The 19912-nt window shown below is 44.0% G+C and overlaps 1 long non-coding RNA gene across 1 annotated transcript in view; it reads right to left on the bottom strand.

Moving 5' to 3' along the window:
* Window positions 1-2945: 2945 nt before the first annotated feature.
* The window catches only part of LOC311592802, a 1166031-nt gene continuing 1149064 nt past the window's right edge, over window positions 2946-19912 (bottom strand). The window contains exon 3 of the long non-coding RNA XR_014777524.1: window positions 2946-2996. This is a non-coding gene — a long non-coding RNA (uncharacterized lncRNA). The remainder of the gene's footprint in view (window positions 2997-19912) is intronic.

Here is a 19912-nt window from a genome sequence, read left to right as displayed (position 1 = left end):
AGCCATCTCTCCAGCTGGCGTTTAAATTCTTACAGCAACCCATTTGAGATATGTGCTGTTGTTTCTAGTTTGGACTGGGGTTGAAGTTCAGAAAGGTCAAAAAGTTTATTCAAAGCTCCCGGAGGAGGGAAGTGAATACACCAGGACTGGTGGCCCAGCCAGTGTTTGACTACATTGGCATAGACCAACTCATGTCGCATGGGATAGAGACACCCAAATAATGACTTATGGAAAGAGAAGCATCTGGAGTGTTAGCCTGGTGGTGTGTAAGGGTCAGCAGAAAAGGTTTGACAGGAGCTTTGGTTGATCTCCCACTTCCAACCTTAGATGGCACTCTTTACATGCCAAGTTGTAGCAATATTCCAGTCTACTGAGAAATGCTTAGGAAAATGTTAAGGTCTCAAGGGTAGAGTCACATTGAAGGCAGGTGTTAATGACTGGCAGGCCTGACCTTAGACGCAGGCTTCACCATGCCGACTCTTCTGCCACTCCCCATGGTGCTGAAGGAAGTGGAGTCCTAGCTGGGCCTTGACTCTTTGTGTTGTGAGGCATCCACCCAGTGTGGAAGCATCCTTTCCACCAAGTCATTGGTTCAGCACATCTCTAGTCACCTGCAACATTCTTCTTTCTTTCAGGGCTTCATTCATCAGTCAGCTGGGGCCTAAGTCAAATGCTTCCTTTTCCATGAGGCCTGGGTTCTTCCCAAGCAGAGTGAATGAATCACTTTTCTGCCTGCTTTATTAGAGCCCTTTGCTGCTACAGCATCTCAGAGCCTCCCTGGGAAAGTCCCTGGTCATGAATGCAACACACTTGTGGAGGCAACATGGTCATTGTTGACTCCTCCTCAGGGCCTGGCACAGAGCCATGCTAACACTACATAATCCAATCTTACAAAATTCACCAGCAAACCACGCAGGGGGAAGAATGATTCTAGTCTTCGAGCAGCCATTGGCCTGTGCAACTTCACACCCTTCCTCATCTTTCTGTTGTTCTGCTTTAGGTGGCAGGATTTTCCATATCCCAGAACCTCATCAGTTCCCAGGGTCATGTCTCCAGTTCTGAGATTCAGTCTATGGATCTGGAACCTGATTCCTAATTCTCTCTTTGCCACTCAACATTATTGGGAAATTTATATTTATTGGAATTCTGATTTCTCTTTAACAGGATGATGTTGAATTAATATTCTGTAAAGACATGAGCATTCCTTCTTTGATTCCTTTGTCATCCACATACTTTAAAAAATATATTAAGTCCCTTTTCTTTCGCAGGCTTAGGCTTAGTGCTTTGCAGTGAGTTCAGCAGCGTGGTTCTTCCATGCAGTAAGCTCACCTAGTGGGGTGTGGCATAAGCAGATGCATCCTTTAAAGATGGTGATGGTCTACTGTGGAGCCAGCAGGGGCCAAGTTTTTGAGGATGAGATGAGAGTGTACTAGATAGAAGTTGGAGGAAGGGAGTCTGGATGACAGAAGGGATTTTGTTTCTTCAGTCAGACAAGCTGCACAGTGATGTCCCTGCCAGCAAACATACCCCCAAAGAAGCTGCATGATTCTATAGCAGGTGATTGGGGATGCTCTCCTGCTTGGAGAAGATAGGCCGGATGGCTCTTAAGATGGGCATTTGATTCTAAGCTATTAGGATTCTAAAAAGCCAGCTCTCTGATCTTCAAAGTCAGTGGTTTTAAATCTCTTTGAAAAGTAGCATAGCTACACCTTTAAATGAAGACCCGTGGAATCCAAGTTGATAAAAATAGTTAAAAAACTCTTCTAGGACTCTATTCTCTTGGTATTCTTCTCTTTATTTCCCAAGAAAAACCCAGATAAACAACTGCAGCTTTTGGGACGATGACTCAGTTGTTAAGAGCTCGTACTGCTCTTGCAGAAGGTTGGTACCCAGCACCCTCACGGAGCAGCTTACAACCGTCGGCACCTCAGCTCACAACTGCCTTTAACTCCAGTTCCAGGGGATATGACACACTCTTCTGCCTCTGCAGGTAGCTGGATGATGTAGTGCTCATAAACTCAAGTACACACACACACACACACACACACACACACACACACATCAGAATAAATGTACCTTTTAAAGATGGGCTTGCAGAGACAGTTCTGAGGTTAAGAGTGTAGAGTGTTTTCTATAGACTCAAATTCAGTGCCAAGGAGTCCAATGCCCACTTCTTACAAACACACACACACACACACACACACACACACACACACACACACACACACTCATACGCATTGAAAAGAAATGAAATAAAACTATAGCTTCCAAGCACCTGGGACCTTTGGTGTTCCTCTGATGAGCAGACCTGTTTCTGTAATACCGTGCTGGTCTCAGCCCCTCGCTTTCTCTGACTTCATGGTGCTGCAGCCAGGCCCCTGACTTACTTTACTTCGTAGCCTTGTGGCCACACTCTCATTTTTTCTTGCTGTTCTGTCTTTGGCTACCGGGTTAAGGATCTTACTGTAGGGATGGGCAGCATATTGCCCTATTTCTAGGTTGGCCTGTGATGACATCATGTTCTGAGGCTGGGGCTTCTTCCAGCAAGCGTGTCCTCAGCTTCCTCATGCACTTTCTATGAAGACACTGCACCATGTCTCCTTTCTGAGTCTCTCCGTTCCTCTTCTCCTTCTCCCCTGGTCCCGAGGACCTCCACTCCTAGGTAGTGCCTCACATTTTCTAAGTTTCTTTTCTGGGCTGGTTTGATGCTCAGAATTTTGTTCTCATACCAAGTGTAAGAAATGGGCACTAGTTTTAGCACCTCTGTCATGAACGAGGGAACTAGGCCTCAGAGAAGGCAAGTCACCAGAAGCTTGTACTCAGTCAGCTGGGAAGCAGGCAGCTGGGGTCTTTTTTTTTTTTTTTCGAGACAGGGTCTCTCTGTGTTAGCCTTGGCTGTCCTGGACTCACTTTGTAGACCAGGCTGGCCTTGAACTCACAGCGATCCGCCTGCCTCTGCCTCCCGAGTGCTGGGATTAAAGGCATGCGCCACCACGCTGCAGCTGGGGTCTTATAACCAGATCTGCCCTGTTCATTTTCTACCTCATGGAAACCCAGTCCATCCCTTCCTGCCCACTCTGGCTTGGTTCTTCCTGGCTGTACTCTCGGGTTTCTCACTACTCATAGATAGGCATCCTGCTTAGCTTTTGTTCCAGTCTTAGCCACCACTGAATTTTATTTTATTTTTTTCTCTCTCCCTGTTCATTTGCATTTAGCTCTCATTCTGCTGTGGACATGATTTTTAAATATTTGATATTTCCCCCATATCTACACAGAAGGCATAATATATTTTAGCCATTTTCCACATGAGAAAGTTGAGGCCCGGTGAATTGAATAACACAGCTACTCAGCTATTAAATGGCAGAGCCAATGCATCTGGTGGCAGATAAATTCTTAGCAAGCTGACCACTATTTGCAGAGTTCTGCCTGGCTAATTTACATCTTCTCCACCAGTATCAGCCAAGAAGGCAAAATTCGGTGACACAGATCCTTGATGGGTTTAGTGGCTGTCCCTTTCTAGAGGTATTAGTTGTTTTCTTAAAACAAAAACAAAAACAGAACACTGTTTTAACATGGAGACATTTAAATTCAAGCTGATAAGTCAATTAGTGGCTGTGCACCTGTGTGTGTGTGTGTGTGTGTGTGTGTGTGTGTGTGTGTGTGTGGTGTATGTGTGTGTATCTGTGTCTGTGTGTGACACGAGACAGGAATCAGATATCTCCACACATATTAACTGGATAAAATAGGATTTTTTTTTCATTCTTCACCTGGCTAAATCAGAATGTCTTTTCCTCTGTTCCCATAGATAGTGGGAGTTGTGACCTAACAAATAGATCTTCCCTGTTGTTCTGAATTTGGTAAATTTATAATCTATGCTTGAAACCATGAGCTGGGAAGGATGATCAAGTCACACTTGGTCCCAGCAGGAAAGAGAGCGACAATCTATTAATAATGTCTGTCATGTACAAGGGAGGTGAAGGTGATGCATACGAGTTATCTGATATCATATTCTGATTTTTTTTTATCCTGGGTCTTTTTTGCTTACTTTAATCCTCATTTAAGGCAACCCACCTACCCTTAGCCTACAACGCATTCTGAGCTTTTCTTGGTCCTCCACCTAGTTCATGTGGATGGCCTCACTACAAACCAGGTGAGAAATGGGCACAAAGCAGAGAGGGGAGAAATTTATCCATAAAGAGTGTGTGTGTGTGTGTGTGAGAGAGAGAGAGAGAGAGAGAGAGAGAGAAGAGAGAGAGAGAGAGAGAGAGAGAGAGAGAGAGAGAGAGAGAGAGAGAGAGAGAGAAGAGAGAGAGAGAGAGAGAGAGAGAAGAGAGAGAGAGAAGAGAGAGAGAGAGAAGAGAGAGAGAGAGAGAGAGAGAGAGAGAGAGAGAGAGAGAAGAGAGAGAGAGAAGAGAGAGAGAGAAAGAGAGAGAGAGAGAGAGAGAGAGAGAGAGAGAGAGAGAGAGAGAGAGAGAGAGAGAGAGAGAGAGAGAGAGAGAGAGAGAGAGAGAGAGAGAGAAAGAGAGAGAGAGAGAGAGAGAGAGAGAGAGAGAGAGAAGAGAGAGAGAGAGAGAGAGAGAGAGAGAAGAGAAGAGAGAGAGAGAGAGAGAGAGAGAGAGAGAGAGAGAGAGAGAGAGAGAGAGAGAGAGAGAGAGAGAGACTGTATGCCTGGTCTCTGAAGAGAATGGAAGCTGCTCTTTCAACCAGCTGGCACACGGAGCTGTTCCAATGCTCTCTTACTTTCTCCCAGGTCTCGGAAAAAATTTAAAACTCAAATTCCCCCTCTGACCTTGAAGATATCTCCCTGCTGTACACGTTCACCTGCTTTCTGTTGAATCTGTCAGAGGCCAGATATAACCGAGAACTCACAATTCCATTCTGAGAGTGAATTGCGTCGCTTCGTTCAACAACCTCTGGGACCAAGTCCAAGAACTCTGTGCAGACAGGCAGAATCTTGTGCCGGTGGTCCCCAAGCTGACTTTGGACCTACAGCCACCGCACTCTCTCCAAAAGCTTTAGTAAGTCCCCAGTGCTGAAAGACCTAAAGTCTAATGTTTCAACAGTAGGAAACCAAAGGCTTTCAGGTATCCTGGCTTTTGTTCTTTTGACTCAAGATAGCTCTGAACCTTGGCTGTTTCCCCAAACATGCCCTTGCACAGTCCCTTCCTCCTGTGGTCCCTGCTTAAGCATCCCTCTGTGGATAGTTGTTTGCTAGTCTTCTTCACCATCGCAAGAGATAAGCATCCTTTCGCCCCTCACACCCTGCACATTCCTTCCTCCATCCACGCTTACTAACATATGACTTTAACCTATATCATGTCCATGTATTTTTCCTAAATCCCAACTCTCCTGGGGGCAAGTACGGTCTCTAATTTATCTCCACATTCTTAATGCCTAGTTGAGCATCTAGCCCAGAGTGGAAAATCTCAAATAGAACCACATTTTAAAGTTTAGGAACAAGAAAACAAAAATTCAGAATGGAAGTGTCCTGTCCACAGCCACATAGGTAGAGGCCATACACTTAAACGTCACAAGGGGCAGATGGCAGAAGACAAATGTGTGTGGTAGTGTATGAAGGAACCTATCTACCCAGGAGAAACCTCACAGCCACAGCTGGCAGTGCCCACGTGGTCACATAGGGTCACATGCCAGCCTGCTAGCCTGCCAGACATTCAAATTCTAAGAAAAGTAGGAAATTTGATATGTGACATCTTAGAGCATTTTTCATCTTGCCAACTTGCTCTAATTAAAAAATATCACATGGCCCGAAGCACACCCCTCTGTGAGCAGATGAGGTCTAGCTTGCCAGTTGGTGACCTGTGATATGGTTTTTAATCTGCATGGTGTAGCTGTGGACAGAGGGCCATGGGTTAAGTGTCTCAGGCTTGCAGAGTCAGAGACATATTCCAGTTGCCTTTGTAGCCGAATTATTTAAAGCTGCTGGTATTAGGCTGATCTTTAGAGCCTTCCAGATGAGTGGGATGGACACCCTTGGGTTTCACATGGGTGCTTTGAAGTTGTGACTACTGCAAATGACAGGGTTTTTTTTTTTCTGGTCATTAAAAATGGTCTGGAAATGGAGAAGGCTGTGGATAAATGCAAATCAATACAAATTATGAAAGGAGTCCAGTGATGGATTGGCTGCCTGTCAACAAAGATGAACTGCTGAAGACCTGCTGTGAGGAGAGGGGTGATGTCTGACTGTCTGGCTCTTTGGAAGGGGTGGGGAATCAGCTACCTAACAGTTCTGGTCTTGGGCCTGGGTCAAGGTTGTTTAGCCTTAGAAGTGGTCAGCTCTGCTTTATGTACATAGTTAAGAGCCATGCAACTGGAGTTTCATCCACTCTGACTTGAGCCAGCCATTTATTATGTGGGTATTGACCTGCAGACTCTAATGCACAGTGTCAGTGTTTTAATAACAGGCGGTTGCATGCTGTGTCTAAATGCTGGGGATGAAAGGATCACCATCCTTTCAAAAAAATCAAAGAGATGGTGCCACTTAGATCTTCAGTGATCCGCTCCCAGGTTATCTACTTGCAAATGTGAGTTTAGGGGTGTGAAGGGCACAGCAGGGAGTGGAATGGGTTCAAACTGGAACTCAGGCATCACTAGCCTCCAATCCTTGGGTATTTCTGTTTAACTAGGCTTTAGTCTCAGGGTTATCATCTGTAAAAGAGGGGCATGCCATTTCCCTCTCACATTGGCTGGGATATAACACCAGTGAAACAAACAGCGTGGGGCACAGACTTGTTGCTGAATACACACTTGATTCCCTTTTCCATCAGTTCCTCTACCACCTCATCTGAGACGATCTTAAGGCTTGCTTAGCTTTCTACCTGACTTTTGTAGTTGGCTTAATCTTTCCTTTGTTGGACAAGAAATTCTTTTATTGCTCCCCACCTACCTCCTGCCCCCACCCCATGTACTAGGAATTCAACTTAGGGCCTTGTATATGCAAGGTAAATACTCTACTGAGCTATAAACCCCGACCTCTTTTTTACTTTTCATACTGAGACAGGGTCTCGCTGAATTGCCCAGGCTGGCCATGAACTCATACTGTAGTCTGGGTCAGCCTTGTACTTGAGATCTCCTGTCTCAACCTTCTGAGTAGCTGGGCTTCTGAGTCTGGCCCAGTGATGGTCTTCAGCTTCTTCCTTATTTTCCTCCTCCCCTTCCTTTCTTCCTCTTCCCTGTTTTGGTATTTCATCTTCCATAATAGGTACCAAATGGCTCATGGTGACATTAATGACACAGGCATTTCAGAGTCAGCACGGTCTCTGCCAGTCGCTTGTGCCATGAGGTCACTTTGTTCCATCAGGGCACATGAATCAGGCTGAGACCCTTAATGTGGTAGTTCAAGAGCCTGCAGGGTCTTTGACTTTTCCCCTGTCCCAGTGCTGACAAATGACATTGAGAATAGAAGTAGAAGCTACACCTTCAATGGCAGAGGGTAAAGCTAAGGGGCAAGTCGCTTCTGAGCCGGATTGCAGAGGCTCAGGGAGATTTTTCAGGCATGAAATGATGAAGACCATTATAGGCAAGAGAAATAACCTATGCAGAGGAATAGCCACATGACCATAGGGGCTCTGCACCTAGAGGGGGAGGCATGCTTGACTTCAGAGTGTGTGAACTTTCTATCTGTCAATCACATAAATTCTTTCACTAAGCTTGTATAAGAAAAACTGTGCTTCCTGTTAAGTGGAGGGGAGAAACGTTATGCTGAAAGCTTAGTGATTTATTAGGACCACACGATACAGAAGTGGCTGAGGTGGACTCTAAACTTGAGCCTGCCTAACTGATGTGATGGCCTCAACTCCCACTATATGTGGCTATTAGAATTAATGGATCTTGTTCCGCTAGGATTCCCCAAAATCTCAGTGTCAATTTAATCCCTAAAGGTGAGCACAAGTGACTGCCTGCCTCTGCTCTGCCTCTGCCTCCTCGGTGCTGGCTTTTGTATGTGGGTCTGGGGATGGAACTCATGTCCAACGAAAGCACTTTACTGACTGAGCTAGCTCTTCATCCTATGGCTGCCTTTCTTGAAGCTTTTCCTTCTCGGTTTTGAATATCTCCCAGTGCTTAGGCAAACTATCCTTTGGGCTGGGTGTGATGGTACATGCCTTTAATGCCAGCACTCTAGAGGTAGAGGCAGGCAGATCGCTGTGAGTTCCAGGAGAGCCTGGCCTACAAAGTGAGTCCAGGACAGCTATGATTACACAGAAAAACCATGTCTCAAAAAAACAAAAACAAAAACAAAAACAAAAACAAAAAACAAACCAAAACAACACCTCTCCAAAAACCCAGAACAAAACTCCAAAACAAACAAACAAAAAAACCCAACCCAACAACAACAACAACAACAAAACTACCCTCTATATTCATAGAAGAGTGAGGTCAGCCATGTGAAGAGTCATTTTCCTACACAAAACTCATTTCAGTTTGTGTTTTAGCTAAATTGCCTGAGATGTTTTCATGCATGGAGTGAAGAGAGCTTGCTGAGATCCATATTATTTGAGTTGGGGGGTGGGTATTATATCAGGTGTGTTTGGCTGCACTCCAGCCCAGCCTAATCACTATAGTGATATCTTGGGGCAATGGGTGTGGGGTTAGCACAGGAGCCGGACACAGCTACTTCTATAGGCTGTTATCCCAGGAGCAAGAGCCTTCTGATGGACTAGGTACCGTTTGGTTCCTTCTGTCAGATGCCTTGATGTCTCAGATGCTATGGGCTCCTGAGATCTGACAGCAAGCTGAGCTCTTACACATCTTCCCGCTAAGTGCAATCTTCAATGTGGCTTTATTAAATTAGATATAGACATTTCCTTCAATAAGGTATGTAAATAAATAGGTGGATACTGAGAGAGCAGCATTAAGCCTGTTCTGTCTAGTTGAACAGACCCTGGGGTCGAACAGACTTAGAAACACAAATACCTCCATCAGGGCACACCTTCACCTCACCCACCAAAACATATGACAATCATTACAACTTTGTTCTGTTTTTTATTGTGAAAGGGAGGGGGTGAGGAGGGTGCCATCATTAAGAAAGCTCTGAGTCCACTTCCTACCATGTCTGTCTGTCTGTCTGTCTGTCTGTCTCTCTCTCTCTCTCTCTCTCTCTGTGTATGTGTGTGTGTGTGTGTGTGTGTGTGTGTGTGTGTGTGTGTGTGTGTGTGTGTGTCACCCGTGGGTTCTCAGATGAGGCAAAAACAAAATAAGTTCATTGACAAGAAATTAGCATGATTTTTAGATCTAAGCAATGAAATGGTCTATGCTATTGCCATTTATGTGACATTTTAAGACAGTGGTTCTCAACCCTATGGCTTCCAACCCCTTTGGGCGGTCAAACAACCCTTTCACAAGAGTCACATATCAGATACCTTGCCTAACAGGTATTTACATTACAGTTCATAACAGTGGCAAAATTACACTTATGCAGTAGCAAACAAAAATAATTTTATGATTGGGGAATACCACACCATGAGGAACTGTATTAAAGGGTCGCAGCATTAGGAAGGTTGGGAACCACTGTTTTAAGATTACTAAAAAAAAAAAATCCCTCAAAGAAATTTTAAGCTTGCAGCCTTGGTCTTGAACAAAACCTTCAGACCATGGTAGAAGTGATGATTTGTCTTAGCCATTGAAAGGATTTGTTGAGAAAGTTCAAGTGCAGCTCTTGCCACTTTGCTGAGCGCTGAAGGAGTCAAACTGTGAGCTCCTGAGGCTGTTGATACACTGAGGTGATCTTTTCCCCCTGAGAGTGGGATGTGGGAAGGAGTCTGAAGGTAACCTCTGTGCATATGTAGATGCTACATGCTCCTCATTGAGAGGTAGAATTTCATAAAACTCAGTGGAAACTTTTCACTATGTCAAGCTCGCTTCTCTACCTGCCCCATGCTACCTCCAGCTCAGAAAAGCTCTGGGAATTAGTTTGCAGCATTCCAAGAGATGCAGAGAGCTGAGCATTTCTACAGAAATTCACAGTTCACATGAGATGTGGATTTTTCATATTTATTTTATTTTTTTCACTTTGCATATGAAAGGGAGCATGTATGTCACAACTTGTGTGTAGAGGTCAGAGGACAACTTTCAGGAGTTGAGTCCCTCCTTTCATCATGTGGATTCTGGGAATTGAACTCAGGTCATCAGCTTAGTTCCCAGGGCATTTACTTGCTGAGCAGTCTCATAGGCCCATACAGTAGTCTTTTTGAGAGACAAAAGTAGGGCCACAGATAATGGCATAGCCAGAAGTCTTGGTGAAAGTGTTGGGCTTTTGATGAGAGTTAAATAGAATTTGAAGCCAGACTTCCAGTGCCATTGAAGGGGTGAGTCCCATAGACTGTCACATAGGTGTTTTCTACCGTAGTTAAAGGGGAGTTCTGGACTCTATGTTGGAGTTCACAGTTTGAGTCTAAAACATGCACAGATTATTTAACCATCCTGAGCCTCAGGATTGTGTTCAGCAAGGTAGGGCTAATTCTTTTTTTTTAATTAAATATTTTTTTTATTTTTTACATTTATATTATTACATGTATATATAGTAAACTACCTATATTAAAAAGAACCATGAAACATTCAGGAATTATATAAATGTTACATTCTTAGTGTTTTGGCTATTTGTATTTGGCAACCTTGAAGAAAACATCTGTCCTAGCTTGGTGCATCTAAAATTCTGAATGTAAATAAATATCAATTATATCTCATCATTATCATCTTAAAACATCTATCTAGACCTCAAAACATCTAACCCCTAAACAACTAAGCTTAATTGTAAAACTAAACTACCTGGTCTTCAACCTCATCCTTGAGAAGGAATAAAATTGATTACCTGAGTATAGTGGGAGTGCCGGTTAGTAGCTTTCCAAATGAGAAGATGACAGACACAGTTTGCTACCTGAGCAGTCACCCAAAAACTCTCTATAATGTTGGAGCATCATCTTCAGCCTTTTGGCCCAGTATATCTGACAGACATATTTGTGAGGCAGGAACTATTGAGGACTTGCTTACTCTGTCTTGGAAGAATTTGACCACCCACTCTACTGCATCCAAGCTTGTCACATCATCCTTAGTCCTTTACATTTATACCAAGAGAGTGGGTAGTGACACCTGCCTGCTCACCCTCCTTTGTACAGACTAGGAAAAGAAGTGTGTTGCAAATATCATTTATGACAATGGTATTTATCACCACTTATTTTCCCATATTTGGGAGCTATCTCAGATGGTTTATACAGGATTCTGCCTCTCTTCTTTGATAACAGTAGCACAAGGCTTAAGTAGCCTAAGTATTAAGCATGCATATTAGCAACTGGCAATTGATGGAACCAAGGAGATGCCAGTTAAACACACTTGTGAGGGGTACTGCCCGACTCTGCCACGGTCATGGAGGATCCCCTTTCAGTGGGTGTTAATCTCGGGGACTCTGGGTTGCTCATAGCCCAAACTTTATCATTGTAGTTTTTCCCAGTTTCCTTCATAAAAAGTAGTATGTGATAAGCCTGCTGGGGCAGGAAATAGTTTTGCACTAATGAGTTTGTGCTTCGCTGACGCTTTCCCATTAAAATCATGTTAACCAGGGCCCCCCCTTGTTAATCATCCCAAAATCAGTTTATTAATTAACTCATTTTGGGAAATGGCAATTTAGTCAGAGCTCTCCAGCTCATTAGCACATTACCAGGACAGAGGAAATAGATGTCACGGAAACCCCTCCCCGCACACTCAACTCAGCCAGAGCTGAACATCCTTGTGGTTTTGGTTTGTCCTTCTACTAATTTGCATGACAACAAGTGACTGAGAGGATCCAGAATGCCTGGTGCTGCACTTCCTTTGGGGGCCAAAGCTGTAACCGTCTCAAGAGCATCTTAGGATAGGATGGCAGGTGTGGAGTGGAGGTGGACTGTTTTGATTCTCGACACCCCCACACCTGATGGCACACTCTATGTGTTTGTGGTGTACATAGCTAGTTTGTGTATATGTACTCATGTACATGTGAGTTCACGTGTGTGTGTGTGTGTACCCATGCAGAGACCAGAGGTTGATGTTGAGTGTTTCTCTCTATTGTGCAGTACTTATTTTTTTTATATAGGGTCTCTCTCAAATGACCCTAGAAGCTAAATGTTGGCTACCTTTGCTCCTGGAGAGTACCGATTGTGTAGCCTAGTTGGCACCGGAGGTACAGACGCATAGCATCATGCCTAGCTCTTACTTGACTGTCTGGATCCCAGCTCAGGTCCCTGTGCTTGCCATCTCTGCAGTTCCATCCTAGCCCTTTTTAGACTCTTCAGCCACCCATCAGACACACCTCAGGAACCTGCCCAGCTTTGCAAAGGCGCTTTGGGAAAACAAGAACTGAATAATGGCATTTGTGTAGGGAATGCTGAGACTTTCCCACTCAAGCTCCAGTTTTATGATGGTAATATTATGAAAACTTGGATCTCACAAGAATGGAATGATCACCGTGTGCCAGGTACCATGTGCCAGGCACTGTCCTAACCACTGTGTGATAGCTCACTTAATGAATAACAGCAATTAATGACTCATTGAATGGGGGACAATAGTTACTAATTAACCTAATGCTCACTGTAGACTGATAAGATAGGCACCTTTAAACCCTTTGTTTACCAGTAAGTAAAACAAGGCAGCCTACCAAGATTTGAAAGCAAACAATTTAGCTTTAGAATTACACGGCCACGAGATCCAGGAAATGGGTCTTTCCCCCATCAGACACAGAGTGGGGAACGGAGTTCACTCTTCTGCAGTAGCTGAGTCAGCATTCTTTCTTCTTTGTCCTGCTGTTTGTTTCCAGGACTTCCTACCCAGTGGCCAGATTTCTCATAAAATATAATTCAGATCCTGTGCATGTCTCCTTTTGATTTCATATTCACAGTGGTTGGCAGAAGACAGACCTGAGTAGAATCTGTGAATTAGATGTTGGAATGTGGACAGGCAGGATTTACCCCCTGACAATATAGATGTCATTCCAGAGAAGCTAGGCTTTCTAGCTGACCGGTGATCAACTGCTTTACGAAGCCCTCTCTTTAAATCTGGAGGTAGATACCCAGGGGCAGTACAGTGATAAGTGGAACGAGACTGAGCCTGTTCTGGGATGAGAAGTCACTGTGATAGATGTCAACAGTCTTTTTCCTCAGTAACTTGACTTGGTTTCAGTGTCAGGATTGACTCTACCGCAGGATGGAGGGATCTGGGAGCCAGTCTGCCTGTGAGGAGTTGGTGGCCTTTTCTTCAGCTCATCGGGGATTAGAGAATAGTGCAGGTGTTAATGATCTAGGCTGTTCAGGCTACTAGCATGAAGAAGCATCCAGTTCAGGCTCACTTGGTCACCCTTCAGAACACTCTTATGTAATCTTCTTCCTTGGGAGGGGGGGATGGTGCTGAGATCTGTCCATACTGTGATCCAGGAAGGGGTGTGGTCATCTACCTGATCAACTATTGTTTTTATCTGTTAAAATACCCACCTATCCTTGTTCTCCTATGGGCTTATAGATGACTTTAATCATTAAAAAGAATATCAAACTTCCATAGGTGACATATGTGTCCAGAGAGTGTCATGATCTGGAGTGGGACTTCTATGTGTAGACTACCCATGTTAGTTACGTACAGGTTAAGCTAAATTAGAGAGTCATTTTTCATCTTAAATGGTTAGGAAGAGCAGTACTTATAATTTTAGAGATGTTGGGGAGAGTACAGCTCAACAAGCCCAATAATGCTTGGCTGTGAACAGGAAGTCAGTACAGAAGAGACAAGTCATTACCATTCCTATTCTATGTTGCTGTCTCCCTCTGCGGTTGGCAAAGATGCTGGTCAATTGTACCATGAGTCAGAGACAGGAGTCTGTGATCAAGTAGCAGAACGTGAGTGTTCTCCCAACGGAGTCAAGCCAACCTTGTCATCACTGCCTAGACAAGAAGGTCTGTGAGCATGGGGAGGGCACGGCAGGTGCTCAGCATGTGATATAACCATCATAAGTGACAGAAAATCACAGAAAACCTTAATCTGTGTCTATAGAGTGCAACTAAGATTTATGAAGTACCTTTAGGGATAAGAGGCAGAATCCATGTAAATACCAGAAAATACTATGCAAATAAAATAAGTTTGCCTCTTTTTGTGTTGAGAAATTTGCAAGGAGCCAGGAGATATTTCTGCTGAGGGAGATAGAGAGACTTGTCTTGCAGTTCACAAACATGATGTTGGGAACTAGACGGAAGGTCAGGCCTAGATTCTACAGCAATGACTTCCAATATCTTTCTGAGTGTTTAAAAAAATATGTGCCTAAGTAAGTGCTCATGTGTGTATATGTGTCTGTCTGTGTGCATGTCTGTGGGTGTGCCCTTCTGTGCATGTGCACAGGTGCCAGAAGCTGTCAAGTGTCCTTTATCACCCTCTTCAGGAGCCTCCTCCTGAAACTGAGGCTTGCATCTTGACTAGGCTGTTAGCCAGCAAATCTCAGGGATCCTTTTGTTTACACTTACCCCTGAGTTTGGGTTACAAGTGTTCAAAGCAATGCTTGCTGTTATGTGAGTGCTGGGAGCTGAACTGTGATCCTCATGATTATGGGACAAGTGTTCTTGGCCACTGAGCCATTTCTCCAGCCTCAGAAGTTTCTTTTCATAAGTAATATTCAACTTGAAGACCAATAAGTAAAATAGCCAAAGAGGAAACAGGAGAAATGAATGAGTCATCACATTTGACTCTTTGCTTTTCCAAAAATAACATCTTTGATAAGATTCATGATCCTCTTTAGAAGTAGGGAGGTTTGGAGTCCACCTCCCGCAAAGTTCTCCCAGCAGTGCACTGTGGCTCTGGCTGGACAGCCATTGTTGTCAGATGACTCAGTCCTTTTTAACTTTTGTTTAAGTAGGACATCATTATTTACAAAGGTGGATCATTTCACCTAAATGGTATAGTTCTAAATATTAAGAAGAGCCGTTCAGAGAGGGATACCCTCACTGAGACGAGATGAGAGGAGCCTGAGAAATACTTTGCACTGCTTTCACGCTCATGATACCCTGGGGCCCAGGAAGGAGAAGGGAGCTTGAGTGCTTGCTATCGCCCTAGCCCTGCTCAGGCCTAGTGCTGATTCCATTGTGGAAGACGACAATGATGATAACAGCTGCCTCCTTGCTGAAACAGCTGCCGCTTCATGATACCTTGCTCTAGACACCTGAACACCTGCCCTTATTTACCGCTCATATGCTCTCGGTGAATCAGTGTGCCAATCAAGCTGTGGTGTGTTCAGCATACCTGGCCCCTTCTCCAACACCAGGGTGACATTTCCTGCCTCTCTTTGAAGCTGTGTTAGGCTGTGATCTATGGAACAACAAAGTTCCTGTCCACAAACTGTGGGTGCAAGTTATATTTCTTTCCATCTTGGCGTCTTTTTTTTTTTTTAAATAAAGGCATGCCCTATGTAACCTTCAATACTTCCCTTTCCTAACACAGCCAACTCAGGAGTTACCTGGAAAAGAGAGATAGCTCAATACCCCATCTATATCAAACTTAGCATGTCAGTAACAATAGTACAATGAGGCTCCAAGGAGATACTTTCCTGAAATTCTGACCAAGGCAATTAGGTTCTATTGTGGTTTCATTGTACAGCTTTTAAAATCAAGACTACAGTGGTTGAGGAAACAGAGCATGGGAATAGCCAAAATTCAGATCCACACTGGTCCAACATCATAATTTGGACACTTCTCTGCATAACACAAGTATAACGTGGAGGGAAGCAGCAATGAGATGGATAGACACCCCAGAACTCTAACACATGGACACCCAGCCGTGGAACCAGGGATAAGCTTCTTTGGCTTTCTGACTTCTATTTTCTGGCTTAGGAAAGGACACACCAAACATCCCCCATCTCTTCTCTCCATCATCTCTGGAGACTGACAAAGAAGCTCCCTGAAGGTGAGGAACAACAGCATTAGACAGAGGCCCGAGGCCTGAGTTTAGTATCTACTGCTTGCTGTGCTTCTCAGCCATGACCCTCGTCTTTTATGCTTTCTTCTTCAACACACGTAGCAGTGGAGGGCTGGGTCAGACAACATGTGGAGCTGTCATGAGAGTGAAATAAGAGGACACAAGGCCACTGAGCCTACGAACTCTAAAGTGTCGCAAATTGACAAAGGAGCCTATGATGAGGTCTTTTGGGAAACAGCAGGATCATTTGATCCAAACCCTTGTTAACATAAGTAAGTTATTTCCTCTGTATTGTCAGAGGAAGACAAAGAGGTATTGGAAGTCACTAACAAGGGACAAGAGATAAGAACACGGATGATGAGGAGCAGACTACAGATCCCCAAGCAATTGATGAACACACTCCTAATGGCTTATCCTCATTTCAAAAAAGCCTTCAACCTGAATGTGGAATGGTAATTACTAGAGGTGAGAAAGGGGGCAGTGGATAAAGGGAAACAGCATTTTATTAGTATTCACTATATACATGTGTTGAAATATCGTGCCGAACTCAAGAAATAAAACAATTCAAACAAGATGGCATTGACTCTAATTCCTTCCCACTTTGCTCCTTTGTTGTGTGAATTGTGGCTTTAAGCCTGGCCTCTTCTCCTACTCTCTATACCATCTCTCTTTCCTCATCTATAACTGCTTTCCTCTTCTCAGCTCTCCCCGGTCACAACTTGATCTCACTATGCACCACCCTCCTGAAGCCAGCATCCCAGGAGCAGGCTGCCCTTGCCTGATTTCTTTGTGGAAGCCATCTTACTTCTGGAACAATGCTTGGCATCCAATATTTGTCGAATTCGTTAGACGAGCACTTGGTCTGTCTTGCAAATGGCTGATCTTCTGTTTGTCTTGTGAAATACATGCAGACAAAATTTCCAGAAAATCTGATCATGAAGACATCTGCATCATCATCAAGTGTTAAAAAAAAATCTTATAGGAAGAGATCTGGCAGGCAAGAGGGTTAGAACTTGAAGAAAAGAAGACACTCCTCAGAGCTGATGCTTACACCTTCCTTTCTCATGGCTCTTTTGACCATGGAGGCAGGTCACCTTGACTGAGGTCCCATAGTCACGCACAGACACTAAGGCCAAGAGAGATGGCCTGTTCAGGCAAACCACTGATTCTTAGTCTGTGTCCCCATTGACTATCCAGGAGAGATGCTCTATGCAGGTGCTCATCATAAGAATGTAGCACCAAAGAGTTTCCCCTCATTTCTAGGTCTCCTTGTTCTGGTTCCTAAACTGTCATTCTTTATGCTTAGTCTGGGGCCACATTGTCCTCTGTCAGAGCTCTAATCATGCCAAATGTTTTCCAGTCTATCCTGCTTCTACTCGGTCACCTTCCCCAGATGAGTTTCTTCTGCTTTTTAAAGGTGTTTTGTTTTGCAGAGATGGGGCAACTATGGTTATTTGGTTCTCTACCCACAATGCCTCACATAGTACCTGACACCATATAGTCACAGGAACAATAAGACAAACATATCAGCCGCCATTTATTAAGCCCCTTACTTGCCACACACGGTGTGAAGAATTTTACATTGATCCATTTAATTCGAATCCATGACTTGGTAAATTATCCTTCCCATTCTACAGATGATAAGGTGTACATTTGTGAAGCGGAGCACTGTGGCGCACACCTGTAATCTCAGCCCTCGGGGAGGCAGAGGCAGGTGGATCTCTGTGAGTTTGATGCCAGCCTGGTCTACATAGCTAGTCCAGGACACTCAAGGCTACACAGAGAAAGCCTGTCTCAAAAAACCAAAGGAAAACTTGTAAATGTATGACTAGGACACAAAACTCAAAAGTTTTAACGTAGACTAATGACGGAGCGAGAGAAGGTAAAAAAAAAGAGGCTGAGGCTTGAGCTACATTTTCCACTCGGTGACTGTGTTGGCCTGTATATGTGTGTGCTCAGATCTGCCTCCTCAGCCCCATTTCCCAGAGTGTATAGGTATGGTAAGGTGCTAAATCCAAATGGGAGTTCACCACAGCCATCAGGCCTCTAAGGATTGATGAAGCAAGCCCCTTTGCAAGCCTTTAACCTTGACCTTTCCCGGGAAAGACTCATTACTCAGCAGCAGCTTGCCTTCCCTGCGATACAAGTGACACGTGGGTCCTCGACCCCATCCCCTAGCAGCAATTATGAAAACTCACTTGAGTTGCAAATTAATATGCAATTATGATTTTGGCAAGAGCTCTAAGGAAACCCAAAAGGGCTTTAATTGAGTGGCATTTTCCCATGCGCCTGTCCCCAGACAAATGGGACAAAATGCTTTTCGACGTGCCCTGGCTTCAGATAGCATAGGGGAAGCTGTTGCAGTCTCAGGAGGCCACGGGCACTGACATGTGAGGTGCGGTGACGGGAATTCAACAGGACAAGTATAGGCGATTTGCGTTTGCTAAGCCTCAGTGGGAAATCCCACCATTAAGAAGTATACACTGTGAAGGAAGAGATAGAAAAACAAATCTTACCACAATTAAAATAAAATGTCACCAGTTTTCCCAAATGGGCTTCTCTGGAGCCTGGTCAGAGGGTGGAGCACCAGCCTATGTGGGGGAGAGCTGAGAAATCTGGGCCTGGCCTTGTTACCCTGCAGACCTAGGCTTGACCCATGGAGCATTGAGGGCAGAGGCAATGCAGGCACATAAGCAGAAGGAAGACAACTGAAGATTCAAGTCAAACAAGAACATGATTTTGACATCTTCTTCATATCACATGCAAAATTAAGTTCCGGATGAAAGGGGTACAAGCAGAAGGAACTGAAAGGTAGCACAATATTCATCCAATCTTGGGAGTCAGGGAAATTCTCCCAAGCAACACAAGAAACAAAGAGATTAATTATCTTTTAAAAATTTATACGCATTTAAAATCCGTGTATGCCAAAACACTATAAACAAAGTCCTTGCAAATAAGGCAATGGTAGATATGATAACAGGTGTGTGATAAGGTTATAGGGACCTAGGCCAGTATGTTTGCATATACATTGCTTTCACAGACAGAAGAAACACTCTCAAATCAGACTTTTCAAAAAGGGCCAAGGTTATACACAGGGAATCTGTGAGGAGAAGGTTTAAGTAACCACTAAGCACGTAGAAGGTGGCCATTCTGAAATGCAAACTGAAATGAAGAGATGACACTTCTTATTGTCTAGATCAGCAAACACTTTAGACAGCGAAGTGTCAATCATGAGGTCAGAGGACCGGTGGCAGTCTCACACTCCTCACTGAAGGAAGAGTTACTAGCACCTTTCCTGGAAAGCTTTGTATAATCAGCACTACACTAAAGGGATGGTTGACTCCAGGCAAGGGTTCACTGTGCACTAACACATGAGCACACAAAGATTTACTTGAAGTTCAATGCAGCAAACAAACACGAGTCAAAGAAAGAATCTGGGACACCAATAGAATTGCCCATGGATGCGCACATGGTGAATGGATAGAGGTTTGTTTATACTGAGGAGATGGCATGGCTGTATGTGTGCAGGTGAGTTTTAAGTACGCTGGTAAAATTTGACCTAGGGAACTCATGCAAGGTTCTAACATATTCCACATAAATCTGAAGGCTAACAAACCACTTACATTATTTGTGAAAAATATGCATGTTTCTATGGGCATGATAAGGCAGTTGGATGGACTTTTACTTATTAATCTTTAATTAGAATGCATGGATAAGTTTTGTAATTTTAAAAATCTCCAAATATTATATATCTGAAATGAGAACAACCGAGGATGGATAAATAAATGATAATAGCTGGAAAGCAGGTGTGAGGTAGGGGATCTCCTTACTATAAGCAAGCTTCTGGAAACTGTGAGGTGACTTCCTGTGGGGGTTGCTATGGAAGAGATTTCTGATTCAGGTAGGAGTTTCCTGTGAAGACATTTATCCTCCTCTCTCGATGTAGGAATTTCTGGTTGAGTTAAATGAAAACTATAATAACATA

The sequence above is a fragment of the Acomys minous genome, assembly GCF_964271855.1.
Source record: "Acomys minous genome assembly, chromosome: 2".
NCBI lineage: Eukaryota > Metazoa > Chordata > Mammalia > Rodentia > Muridae > Acomys > Acomys minous.
Note: the sequence above shows the minus strand (reverse complement) of the source record. Positions and strands in the feature narration are given on the sequence as shown.